Genomic DNA, 14,310 nt, shown 5'->3' on the forward strand with positions numbered 1-14,310 from the left:
GACACTACACCAGCGATTTCTGCCGTCGGCGTCGCCGTCGCCGTCGGCGTCGCCGTCGCCGTCGCCGTCGCCGTGAGGTTCCGTATGACGTCAATGGAGATGAAATCGTGACCGCGCGCTGCCGAACGCTGTATGTGCGAGTGAAAGGGCGCGAAGGACGCGCTCTTTCACGGGGAGTGAACGCACGGCGGAGAACAAACGCGCGTTCTGCGCCGTGCTTCCTTAAGGGCTGCAGAAGTAGGCGTCTCTTTTCTCCTTTACAATCACCATATATGTAGAGCAAACGCGCCTTCTTCCGATGCGCGAGACGCCGTGGGGGAGGGGGGGAAGGGGGAGGGAAGGGAGGCGACGTTTAGCTGCGGCACCAAGTGCCTATTATATCACAGGCTCCGGCAACAGTCACCAACGCCGCACGCATTTTGAGCGAACGCGGGCAAAACGCCGACGGCGTCGACAACAGTTCTGCGCGTTGCCGGTGCTGCTGCATGTCCAAGTTTATACAGCTGATAAAGCTAATATCATTACTCCGTATAGCTCTCTACAAATTTGCTATCGCAATTGATGCTTCACCTTTCAGGTGAAACTGCGACAACTTTTTAGTTAAAGGCGATACCGCATCTACCGTGTCTGTGCGAGACGTCTGCGCAAAACTGCAGCTGTGTCTGCGCGTTCATATGGCCAAATATGAATTGGTAATCACGAGTCGGCGTGGTGTAGTGCTAAGATATTGGGATGGGGATCTGTAGGTGGGAGGTTCGAATCCTAGTGGGCTTTTTTTCTCGGCTCCGAAGACAGCCACCGAAGTACGTACAGTTAGGTAATTGTGCTCTTGCGCGCCGGGATAAAAGTGCTCTTAATTGCGTTTCGAAAGAACAAAGCTCGCATAAGCATCGCAAGATAAAGCGAGCGTCCAGAGTAAAATAACCTTCGCTTGAAACATCGCAACTAGGTAGGCCGGCACTCAACACAAATTTAAGCACAATACCGACTTTTAATGCTGATATAATAATATTCGCACTAGCGAATGTTTTACTCGGCATTGCAGGCCAGTTTATTTTTCTGGCTTTTAACCTATTCCGCTATTCCACCCCCCAAAAAAACGTGGACCGATCTCGAACAAGCGCAGTCTAAAAATAATGTCGGCTAGGCGTTATAGCTTGATCCCGATATATTTTCGCCTTGTAAAAGTCGTGCTTGCTTAATGACACATGAGTCTCAAGACTGTTTTATAGCGTTCTCGCTTGTACTACTATCTATTCCGATGCTCGACTTCTCGCCAGATTTCTAAGCATACTGTGACGCAGTGGAAGGCGGTAAGACGACGACCACGGCAATGAGCTGACGATTGTCAATTAATGGCGATGGTATAACGCCGAAAGCGGGACCACCGAGGGCAATCCACATGGTGGAGAAGCTTTGAACGAAAGGCGGTCCAGAACCATTTGTCAGGAAGATCAACAAAGGGGGTTATGGCGTTGCAATTGAAGCGTGACTAGTTGAGGGAGCGACAAAAACTATTAAGAGAAATTGTTTTGACGCAAAAAAATGATGTCCTTATTCGAGCAAAACGTAAATTCTAACTAGTTTTTAATAGATGTGACGAGCAACGAAAAAAATGGTCGCATTTTTCTCTGGTACAAATAAAACATACGTAAAAATGGTTTAATCACACCAAAATTAAAGGTATGGTGAACGTCCCTTTTTAACAGCGAAGCTGTTAAGGGCTCACTCTTCGATGGTCACGTCCGGCAATAGAAAAAAAAAAAAAACTCTCATTGGCCGTACTCTGTATGTGCGAGTGGAAGCGCGTGAGGACGAGGGACGCGAGGTTGCAGGGGGACCGAACGGACGGCGGAGAGCAAACACCACTTATGTGCGAGTGAAAGCGCGCGAGGGCGAGCGACGCGCACTTTCACGGGAAGCGAACGCACGGCGGAGAGCAAACGCGACTTCTCAGTGGAAGGGTAGCGGAGGGCGAGGAGGGCATCGAGGCCCCTAGACTGTGCGTGTGCGTGCTAGAGATGGGTCGCTCAGGAGCGAGCCGGATCTTGTGAGCGGCTCTTTTTAAAGAGCGAGTGAACGGTCGTTCAGTAAATATGAGCGGCGTTTATTTTGGAGAAAGGGAGCCGGCTCTCGCGTTCAGAGAGCCGTGCCGAACCGTTCCGTCAGAGCCGGGTCTTCTGCTGGGTGCGACTTCCGCGCCATCTATTAGCGGCACGAGAAAGCAACTGCCCTCCCGCCCTTCCTCGCAAGAGTCGACATCTATTAGCGGTACGAGAAAGCAACTGCCCTCCCGCCCTTCCTCGCAAGAGTCCACATCTATTAGCGGTACGAGAAAGCAACTGCCCTCCCGCCCTTGCTCGCAAGAGTCGCCTTCGGCTGAAGAACGAAAGAACCGCCGCTCACTTACTGAACCACCGCTGCCTCTCTCTTCAAAAGAGCGGCTCAAAAGATCCGGCTCGCTCCTGAGCGCTCAGGAGCCAGCCGCTCTTTTCGCCACGGCTCCCTCGCTCTTCAAAAGATCCGGCTCGCTCCTGAGCGCTCAGGAGCGAGCCGCTTTTTGTAGCGTTAGCTACACTGGCCTAGCCAAGCCCGTTTCGCGCGGCACATCAAGAGCCTTGCTGCGCATGCGCAAGGATCAGTGATGTCACACGGCTTGCGCACCGGAGCCACCGGAGCCGGCACCTCTCGCGAACTACGCCGCCGCTTCGCGCGACTCACCGCCGCCGGTCTGCGCATTCCAGAGGAGTGACGTCGTAGCCGTGGTAGACGCACTGGCGCCGGCGCGCGCTCGCTGTGCAGTCGCCGTCTGACACTGCGCTTACAGTGTACTAGAATAGCTCTTCTAGTACACTGTACTGCGCTGGAGCCGCTGCGCTTCTGACTGGCGTTTGCCAGTGTGGTATAGCCATGGAGAAGGAGAGCGCAAATGCTGCTCAACAGCGCAGAAGAATGGAGAAGCTTGACTCATCGAATCCCGAAGTAGTTGCCTGGCAATTAGCGGTTGAGCGTAGGAGACAACCAGGAAAGCTAAGAATCAGCTGAAGCTTTGCTAACGTTACGTATATCCTGGCATAGCCGAGCTAAGCCACTGCAACTTTTTTTCGCCTCGGCTCCCTCGCTCTTTAAAAGAGCCGGCTCGCTCCTGAGCGCTCAGGAGCGGGCCGTTCTTTTGAAGACCGAGGGAGCCGTGGTTCAGTAAGTGAGCGGCGATTCTTTCGGAGTGAGGAAGCCGGTTCTCTCTCCTTGAATGAGCCGTGCCGAACCGTTCCGTCAGAGCTGGGTCTTCTGCTGGGTTTCGATGTTTTTCTATTTCTGACCGACGAATGGTGGCCGGTGTGGGCCGACTCTCGCTACTGGTACTCGCTCGCAGTGTGTGGTGTGCGCAGCAGTCCCCTTGGCTTTTGTGCGTCTTATGGTGTACCGAGGGGAGAAGTATTATAAACTGCGCAAAAAACGAAGACACAAGAATGAAAAGACACACGACACCACGAGCGCGTCGTGTGTGTTTTCTTTCGTGTGTCTTCGTTTTTTGCGCAGTTTATAAACGTCTAAAAGCTATGAACCAACTAGCCCGCGAGAACGTCCTACTAAAGGGAGAAGTAAAGCAGTCTTAATTGGCAAAGGATGGTACCGTTCGTTGCCTGCTGCTGTTCGAAGGATGTCGCACGACTCTCACCGATCGCACATCGTGCGCTGGTCCAATAACACTTCGAAGATGGTCTTCCGTGTCTTTAAAGGGCCCCTAAACCATCTCAGATATTTTTTGAACATTGAAAGTAAACGCTCATCGAGTTCAGAATGCTGTCACGATCAACGATGACAAACGCTGCAGCGCTACGCGCTGGGGGAGTGCCACAAAACAGAAAAAAAAAAAAAAAAACAATGCCGTTCTTCTCCCCTCGCCTTTCCGGTATCCCCAGCGGTCGTCACGATGTCAGCAGGGGGAATCGGTTGATGTCAACTGCGGAAACGATGTCCATTGGTTGAACAAGAATCTACGACTTCCGGTTAGTCTGCTAGCAGGTACGCGCACTTTCTGCTCTTCCTCGTCATGTTGCTCGTTTGTGCGCCCTTGCGAATCGGTAATTACAGCCCGCAACGCAAGTGCCAAATCGCTCGCGTTCCAACACAGCCGTGCGTAGCGGTCTGATTAGCTGCGCGAACAGAGTGCGACAGTGTTGGCCTTTCCAGACGTGCACGCAACACAGGGTCTGTAGCGGTACGCTTCGCATAACACGGGCTGGCACCGCAGCAACAGCGGGTAGCCGAGAAGCGCTGAGTCCACGTTACCGGCACGGTAACTCATCGCACGCCGTTTGCCATTCGCGGGCCGCCATTCGACAGCGGTTCTTGCTCGCAAACGGCGAGATTTCCTTGCCGTACGTAGAGAGGATGAGACCGGGACTCATTTGTGCGACAGATTCACCACCGCTGATCGCTCGACGGCGCCGATATCGTCGCTAGGCCTTTTCTGGTTCCCTTCAAAGCTAAAACGGACGGCGCTTTGAAATGAAATACCGACGCTCACAAGCCGCAATATTTTCTTATCGTTGTTATCGCTCTTCGCAATACTTGTACACAAAGAAGAAAAATACGCTGATATTAGCGGCGCCGTCGGCTGCGATGCGAGCACAGCCGAGCCCGTCGTCTCCCGGCTGCAGCTGATGTTTTCGTTGCCGGTGGCGGAGGCGCGCAGGTTCGCGGTCGTCGATTGGGCCATTGATGGTGCAGCGGGTGGGGCGCCGGGCGAACTGCCGTCTACTTTGGACACCTCTCGCGCGGCAGACGTTCTACGGCACTGGCGGACGGCTCCCCGTCGGTATATGTGCCGCTAGCGTGGACGTGACCGGAAGTATCCAGTGTTTTGAGAAGCGCGTGGCGATGACGTATGTCACGTGACCTTTCGAGAAGCACTCGGCGTGAAGGAAAGAGTGAAGGAAAGAGCGAAACGAGCGAGGGCTGTTTTTCGGTCATCAAACGCGTGTAACTCCGCTATTACGGCACCATTTCGAAAAATTCCCGTGGCTACGTGTTCATTGTACACTCGTGCACAACTGCAACACCAGAACTAAATTTCGACCTATGGGTGGTTTAGGGGCCCTTTAACGACAAGAGGCGAACGTACAGTTTACGTCCTGGTCTTCATTTGTGCTAATTAGTGTAGTCATAAAAATTTCGCCCATGACATCCACTTCAGTGCATTTTCTGAGCGTGTATCATTAGCACGTCCATAAAACGAGGCCAATGATCTGTTGTGTTGTAATAGAACTTCATTTTTTTTGTCCTGGTGTATGTTGGCATGATCGCCAGCGTCGCGCGTGCACTCGACAAAAAAAAAAAAAAAAAAAAACGAAATGTACGTGTGGCAGTTTTGTGGATCTTTCGTATGATTTTTGTATTGTGCTTCAAGAAATGATTTCTACGCGCATTTTGCATGGCGTTACAGCTTACTCATATTATAGTGAACGTACAGTCAACCACAAAAGTTTGCGGACCACGCGAGCGCGTGGCCAAGAGCCTCTTCGCGACACTTCCGCGACGTCACCAGCGATCGACAGCAGCGCTACGTTGAAGACGCATCTCTCCTTAAATCTATGGCCTGTCTATTTTCGCACTGTGCGCAAATATTTTCTACCTATCTCTTTCAACGTGACGCGCTCTTTGTTAGCCAGGGCTACTTGCTTATATTTGAGAGCAGAATATCAGTACAAGTAATCAGACAGCGTATTCTTCGGCTGTTATCAGTTCTATTTTCGCGTAGCCACGCTGTTTTTTTTTCGTGAGTGCGTGAGTGAGCGGTGAGGCAGCCATGGGACACAGATGCTTAGTCAGTAGGCAGAATATTTCCGTTCCTCCCCATCGCTAAGTGACAGTAGCGGCCGGGATTTGATCGCCTGCGCCCAGGTTTTGCTGCGCAAAGCCCGAACCACCGCGCTGCTATAGTGGTTACATTTAGAAAAATAAGAAATAATCGGGTGCGATGACTCTTTTTATAACCCTTTGCGACACGGCGTCCTCGTTTGGGGACTCGAACTTCGGAGGCGCGTCCCACGCCACGTGTTTCTTCAAATGACCTAAAACTCAGTGTGCACATTCGTGTCCGCTTCCTGATGGGACAACTAGCGGTCAGTTAACTTCATTGTCCTGCGTATTGCTGCAGATGATCACTTTGCTGGAGACACTACCATGTTAGACAATCGTTCGACGTGCCGCGTTCCAAGACCAACGTCAAGAGTATTTTTTTTCTCCGGTCGACACGAATACAACCGAAAAAGCAAGTGTGCATGCGTTTCGGGCCTAATAGTTGATTCTTTTTATGCAAGCATTGAAGCTGACGGATTTCAGAATAATTAGATAATGAGTTATACGCTAATTAACTTTTTTTTACTGAAACTCGCACAAAACAGCACATTGCTTCGTCTTCTTCTTGGAATGTAATAGTGAGCGTCTTGAAATGATGCCATGCGCATTTGACGCATTTGCAGACAGTGCATCATAATTCGTGTCTGAAGGGGATGAATTTATTCACAAGACATTTACAGAAGTGTCATGAAACATAGGTCTCTCAATGATCTAGTAGGAAGTGAAATGTCCGCCGTTTTCTAGCACCTTATTTATGCGTGTGGGCATCGACTCGTACAAAGATTCAGTAATCTCCGGTCGACCGCGCAGGCTTTCCCATTCTTGTGCGATCGCTTGCCACAGCGTATCGGCCGTGCGGCCGCGGTTGGCTCGTGTGGACAGCCGTTTCTTCAACATGCCCCAGACATTTTCTATGGGATTCAAGTCGGCGCCACATGGAGGCCACTCAAGCTGGCAAACAGCATGTTCTTCTAGCAATGACTGGACGATACGTGCTTTATGGATCGGGCTGCGGTCGTGTGAAAAAAATAGCAGCCGTCGCTGAAGGGACCGTCCAGCGCATACGGAACGAGGTGTCTAGTGATGACGTCGCAGTACCGTGACGCAGTGAAGGGCCCTTCCAGACGCACAAGGGGACCAAGGCCATCTTGCTGATTGCTCCCACACGCTCACGGAACACCGTCCACTGGATAGAACACTTGTGTGTAATTAGGCAGATATCTGCAAGAAATAGCAATACAATTGGGTTCCAGCGGCGCGTCTAAAAATGTTGTGATTCCTCTTGCGTATGAACTTTATAATGCTGTTATAGTTGCAATAGAAACGTGCAAACATCATTAGATAGTACTGAAAGACCCACTGGCAGCTTTAATTAGCTTCAGAGTAAGTAGTACTATGAAACAATCGTTAATGTTTCAACATAATACCACTTCAGAAAAATCTCGTAATGTCCAAAAGCTCATTTACGTGAAACATGTTGTGATGCAGAATAGCTTCGTGAATTAACTGCCAATACACTGTAAACACACCTGCAGTTTAGTGGACGCCAAACCCGCTTCCGTTGGTCCCAGCGCGTGGAAAAAGTTGACTCGTCGCTAAAGATGACATCGCCCTTTCTCTGTTGTCCAATCTTTCATTGCTGTAGCGAACATGAGTCGTTCTTAGCTGGCTGTCTGAGAGGCAGGGCTTCTGTGCTGCTACAAAAGACTGCTGGCCAAGCTCACTCAGCCTTCTTCTTACAGTCTCAGACGATACCGTGAGCGAGAGCGCTTCTCGGATATCCTCTGCACTTTGAAAAGGATCAGCCACGATGGCGGCCGTAATCAGGCGGTCCTCTTCCTCAGTCGTGGCCCTTGGACGCCCACTGCGCTCCATATCTGTGAATCTGTCATCGTCGCGGAAAGCTTGAATAATCCTATTCACGGCAGTCCGGCTCCTGTTGGTTCGGTGGCAGATTTCGCGCTGAGGTATCCCTCTATAAATAAACGCACAATGTGCCTTCTTTCGTCAAGTGGAACACGCAGCGGCATCTTTCCAAAGGGCAATCACCACGTGGCCTGAAGCAAGTCTACTACGTTTTCAGCGACTGATGCGAAGATGCGCCTATGTGTGAAAGAAAATTTTCTATGCATCCGCTTTTTCTTTATTTTTGATGCCAGTGAAACACCTCCCTACCCTTTCTCTCAAGACGCAGAAGCAGCAACGCTCATTGGACCAAGATGCTGCAACCAAGTGCGCCAGTAAACGTCGCGTAAAAAAATCGTCGCAGCGCTTCGTGAAACTTATCTACCCACTGGCACACCAGTCGACAAAGTTGCAGTGATTGCTCCGATACTGCTATCAAGCCAGATATGTGGCGGTCTTATCGCAGACAGCGCTCTGCGTCAACACAACGAACTAACAATGTCATGCACGGGAATAAAAAATAACAGGCAGGCGAGTACCAAGAGGCTCATATCCGGGAGAGCGCCCCTGTCGCCGCTAGGTGGCGTACCGCTAGGTGGCGCGGATAGGCAGTCTGGCACGCGCTCGCGTGGTCCGCAAACTTTTGTGGTTGACTGTACGTATGTGAATAAATGAATAACGTTGAAACATAATGTAATCATTTGTGTTCTTAGTTTGACAACAGTTGATTTTAAAGTACCCTCAAAAACGGACAAGCTTCTGTAATGACGATGAAGTTCCATATTTTTTTTTCTGAAAAAAGTACGTCGCATTCTGCCTGTCACAGTATCATAAGCAATTTATCCCAATATCAGAAACGAAAGCTTCATTACAACAAAAAACATTCACGCTTTTAATATATGTAAAAATATTCTCTAAACATAGCTAAAAATACCAATAACGCGGTTATTAAATTATGCATATATCGTTTGTTTTTTTCAAAGCCACATAACTATATAATATGCATAACACAGATTACACGTATAAGTGAACCGTGTGAGCCGTTCAAATGAACCGGTTTCATTTCAGTGAGCTGAGCCGTTCCGAGCCGCTCATTGAAGTGAGCCGTTTTGCCATCTCTAGTGCGTGCCCGCTCACCCCACTGCGGCACATGCGCGCAGCCCCCCGCCGGCCGCCTGTACTGTCTCTGACGCCAGCGTCTTGACAGCGGTTGTGTGCGGTCACACAAAAATATCACAGTTTCGGCCTAAGGCGAAGCAATGAATGCGATAGCAACACAGCAATGTCGTACGAAGTAAGCGAGCGGCTTTGGTAGCAAAATGCAGCAGCACCAGCAACGCGCAGAACTGTTGTCGACGCCGTCGGCGTTTTGCCCGCGTTCGCACTGAACTCGCGCGGCGTTTATATATAAATACGCATTTGGTGCCGCAGCTAAACGTCGCCTCCCCTCGCTCTCTCCCTCCTGTCCCCCCACAGCCGTTTTCGCGACGGAAAAAGTCGCGTTTGCTCTCTATATATGGAAAGGAGGAAAGAGACGCTTAATTCTGCAGCCCTTCAGGGAGCACGGCGCAGAACGCGCGTTTGCTCTTCGACGTGCGTTCGTTCCCTGTGAAAGCGCGCGTCCTCGCGCCCTTTCACTCGTGCATACAGCGTCCGGAGCGGCGGCGCCGATTTCATCGCCGTTGACGTCATACGGAACCTCACGGCGACGGCGACGGCGACGCCGACGGCAGAAATCCGCTTTGGAGTGTCCATATAATTGCTATCGCAATAAAACGCGCAGAAATATCGACGGCGGCGGCGTTTCGCGTTCGCACCGAACGCGCGGGGCGTTGGTGACGTGTTTATGAAGAACGTGGAAACTTTGCTGTACACCCTATGGCGGTGTACCGTAGCGACCATAAGGCCGTGGTCCCTGTGGTCACTGAATAAATGAAAACCACCGGATCATATATCTTTCTCATTCTTTAATAGTTCAAATAACCAATCAACACCATCACAGATTTTAGAAGTCATAATTGGAAATACATAATTCCTACCATATATATATCTATAGTACAGCTTCGCTGGACTTCAATCTCCACCCCAGTGGAAGGGCTAACAGTATTTTTCTCTTAGGGGCTAATAATAGCGTCACGTTGCAGTGGCGGTGAAAAATTAAAAATTAAATTATGGGTTTTACGTGCCAAAACCAGTTATGATTATGAGGCGCGCCGTAGTGGGGGACTCCAGAATTTGGACCCCTGGGTTTCTTTAACGTGCACCTAAATCTAAGTACACGGTGTTTTCGCATTTCGCCCCCATCGAAATGCGGCCGCCGTGGCCGGGATTCGATCCCGCGACCTCGTGCTCAGCAGCCCAACACCATAGCCATGAGCAACCACGGCGGGTAAGGCGGGAAGAACCGCAGTAGCAGCGTGCAAGTCACGGAACTAACTGTTTATTGGCGAACCTGTGCGCAGCAAAAGAAGCAGTACCCATAACAATGACAGCGGTGAACAGATTCGTCGATCGTCTAAACTTTACCGGTGGGTAGCACACCGGCTCTTACACGTGACCAGTCGAAGGTTCCAGCTTAATCGATAGTGCCCGCGTGCCTACCATAAAAACTGCACAATTCATTTATCTGATTACACAAGGTTCGGTGACCACAGGCAACGGATAGAACCTGCGATAACGTTCGAGAAACTTCCTATGTGAAATTCGCCTTTCGCGCAGTGCGATAACTTTTGAAAATTTGTTAGCCGATTAAATGGGTCCCCGGACAAAAAGGCAAGTGCGCCTGTGAATTGCGCCACTGGATGGAAAAGGAGGCGCTCCCCGCCGCTTCTTAAAAAAAAAACGCGCTTTTAAAGTTAGTCTTCTAACGATACGCGGCCTAAAATGCATAAAAAATAAATTCGGTCTTTCAGGTCTGGAAACCACGATCTGATTTACAGGCGCGCTGTAGTACGGCACTCCTGAGTAATTTTCACCACCCGATTTTTAACGCGCCCCCAATGCACGGCACACGGGTGTATTTTTGCATTTCGCCTCTATCAAAATGCGGCCGGCGGCTTTCGGGTTTTAGTCCCGTGCCTCGCGCTAACAGCGCAATGGCCGTGCCTTCTTAGCAAGCAACGGTGGGTAAAGTTATTTTGGTATTTCGCTTCTCCATGTGATCTCTCAATTCTGTGGAGCGAATTTTTGGTTGCCGAGCGCCGTCTTTCTCAATTGTGTTACATCGTGAGTCAACGTGTTTAGTGGAAAATTAATCACATCCAGTGTGTGAGGCACACCGGACAAGCGCCGGCTTTAGTGGTCTTCGCGCGAGTGCTCGCACCTCATGAGCACCTGAGGTTAGAGCACTGCATGGGCCGATTTTTTCAGCCCGGGCCCGGTATGGGCCCGTTTTTACGTTGGGGTACCCGCCCGAGCCCGACCAAAAGTTATGTGGCGAGACTCGGGCTCGGCCTCGGCCCGGAAATATTCTACGTTACGTGCCCGGCCTGGCCCGCCGCCCATTTACCTTATGCCCGAGTCTGGCTTGAGCCCTGCCCGAGACCGGAAATGATCACCGAGCGGCATTTAAAAAATAATAATAAAGAAGAGAAAGAAAGGAATTTATTCTTAATGCATAAATACATGTCATATGCAACTATGAACACCATTTAAGCGGTCTGAACGCAAATACCAGCGCGCGAAGTAGTACGAATGACCCTGCCGAGGAGTATCGCCAGCAGTTTCCAAAGGCGCGACCTTGATGCGGCCCAATCCACTTCTATCGCAGCGCCGCCACAGCATTTTTCCACGTCGGGCGCCTCACTGCAAAGCATGCGCCGCCCTAGCCGCTCGTCCCACTCAACCGTATTCTAGTACACTATAGCCGAAGCGCAGCCATGACCGGTCGTGGGCGCAGCGCATGGATGGAGTAAATGGAGAGAGAAAGCTTCTCGTTCCTCCATGGTGCAGCGTAATGCGCTGCTGCTAGGCGGCCGGTTGAGAACATGCGTGCAATCATGGATGGACGCAGTGCCATATTTCAGCCGCGTGACAAATTATCTTATCTTACCAGTCATCGTTTTACCAATTCGCCTTTGAAGAATGAGCAAGTCGCGAACGCGCTTGCACGGCGCTGAAAGCATTAATTACACTGATTTAGGCAAGCAATACAATGACATCCTTTGGTTTGAGGCGACTTCGGTCTTTCTGGACTTTTACATTCTGTTCTAACAGCGCAAAATACGACGGAAGAAGAAACGGAAAGTACACAGGAGTAGCACTGCTAGCTTCCAGTTGCGCCGGGGCAACATGTTTTTGAGAGTCCAGACACGCGAGGATAACTCGCCGCACATTACAGGCACACCACCTGAAAGTCAAAACCTAGCCCGGGCTATGGTCAAAAAGCACATGCCCGGCCCGAGCCTGTGACAAAACTGCCCTACCCGGCCCGGGCTTTCGGTTAAGCCCGAGTCCGTGCATGGCTCTACCTGAGGTATCCCATGAGTACGCGAAGGCCGGGTGCATCCAGGCGATGAGTTCCCCACAAGCAAGACTTCAATTCAGTTGGGAAAAGGTGGCTCGTCTGCCGTAAACTGTGTATTTTGATTGATTGATTGATTTGTCAGTACGTGTTTGATTGTTTGATCGATTGGTTTGTCGCAGCCGCCTTGTCACGTTCCACTACAAATATTTCGAACACCACACCAGTTAGCGCTGTATGCACATCGCTAGATAAGTTACCAAGTTAAGTCAGCGCCAAGGTTCATGCGTATGCTGCGATCATGATAAAGGACGGGACATCGAGTGCTTTTTTAAATTTATATTGCGAAAGCTTGCAGTTATGCGTAATATATAGTGTTTTAAGTTGTGCGAAAAACAGTTCACTTTGATTTAAAAATCCATGGAAGTGTATCAACCGGAATATGCATCGACCCTCAACATAAATCTTTATCGTTCGCTACTGCCTGCCAATCAAAAATTTTAAGAAGGCCATGTTTTCATGATAGGTATGCAACGGCAGAATGAAATTTGGAAGTTTGAGCAAAAGTTGTATTTATGTTCTGTTTGTCACAGCAAGTTACCTACTCTATGTTCGTTCCTTCCTATGTTCCTCCTATGTTCCTACCTATGTTCCTACCTATGTCGTACCTACTCTTTGTTCCGTATAAAGTGCAAGGGCGATAACACAGTCCCCGCGTGCCGTATGCTGTATGCGCGAGTGAAAGCGTGCGACGGTGAGGCGACGACGGCGGCTCAATCTCGCGCGCGAGGGAGGAAAGCGGGAAGGAAGCGCGCCGTCTTCCGTCGCGTGCTAGGGCTACGAGGAGGGAGGGGGGCGGCGTTGCATTCCGGCCGAAACTGCATATTCCACGGCCGCGCGCGTGATATCTTGACAGCGATCTGCGTTGAGGGCAGAGTCTAGGCGCTTCGACGGATAATACCTTTGTGCGTGCTCTGTTCTCGCCGCTCAGTTTGAGTTGAAGCGATATACAGCACGAAGGTCACTTCGCTCGCTGCTGCTGCCGCGATTCCTCGGGAGTCTCTTGGGCGTGCGAAGCGCGCGCCGTTTCCGGATTTGTCCAGCTCGTGCCCGGTGCGTGGCGACAACTTCGGGGTCGGTCGACTCGCGTTCAGCCTGCCACCGCTTGCGTTGCTGCTCCGTCCTTCGCGCTCGATCACGAGACGAACCTGATACCTCCATAACGCACATGCAACCCGTAGAAACTGCCAGATAAGGCAAACCTAGCGCGCTTTCGCCTACCCTCCTCCTCCGCGACGCTTCGCCTCCTTATCTCCTTCCCCGCTTCGCTGAACGCCACCTACACCTTGCTCTAGGTGGCGTTGCTTCGCCACGCACTCGGTGCGCTCCTTCGTAGTTTCCCCGCCGCGGCTTCAAACATAGCATCGCCGATTTCACTGGTGAGCCATGTTCGCTTGCGCCTAAAAGACATGCACGATGGCCTATCGTGCGAAGACTCAATACTTGCGGCGGCCAGCGGAAGAAACCAGTGCAGGGAACAAATTAATAAAGCCTGACACTCGACTTGCCGATCACGTATCGCTTGCGTTTTGACAGCACACGCATGTCGGGTCTGAATCGTACAATTTCAGTTGACACGCTCGCGACAATGTCACGATATAGAGCCAACCAAAGTGCTCAGTAGTTGCGTATGCAGCTTTAGAAGCTTCGGCGAACAATACTACAGTAGCGGAGCTTCGAAATTTCGCGTGATACGGGTTCTTTTGCGGACGCAACAATTCAGGGGGGCAGTAACATAATACAAGGTCATTTCAGTGGCTTCAGTCGAAAAATCAAGTGCGCATGATCAATTGTTTATGGTACCTATAGAAGCGAACTTCACTGCAAAAAGATGCTGGTAGAAGGTTTCCGTTTCAAAGTGTTGCGCTTATACCGAATGCCGTCTAGTTGGATATTCCACGTTGCAAAATAGGCTGCGTTATCTCTTAGGGGTACAATCAAGTACGCCTGTCATTAACCGCTGGACGATAAAGGCAACTGTTACATTTTAATTTCCTGACTATATTCACACGCCGACG

This window comes from Dermacentor silvarum, chromosome 4 (genome assembly GCF_013339745.2).
Source record: "Dermacentor silvarum isolate Dsil-2018 chromosome 4, BIME_Dsil_1.4, whole genome shotgun sequence".
Taxonomy (NCBI): Eukaryota; Metazoa; Arthropoda; class Arachnida; order Ixodida; family Ixodidae; genus Dermacentor; species Dermacentor silvarum.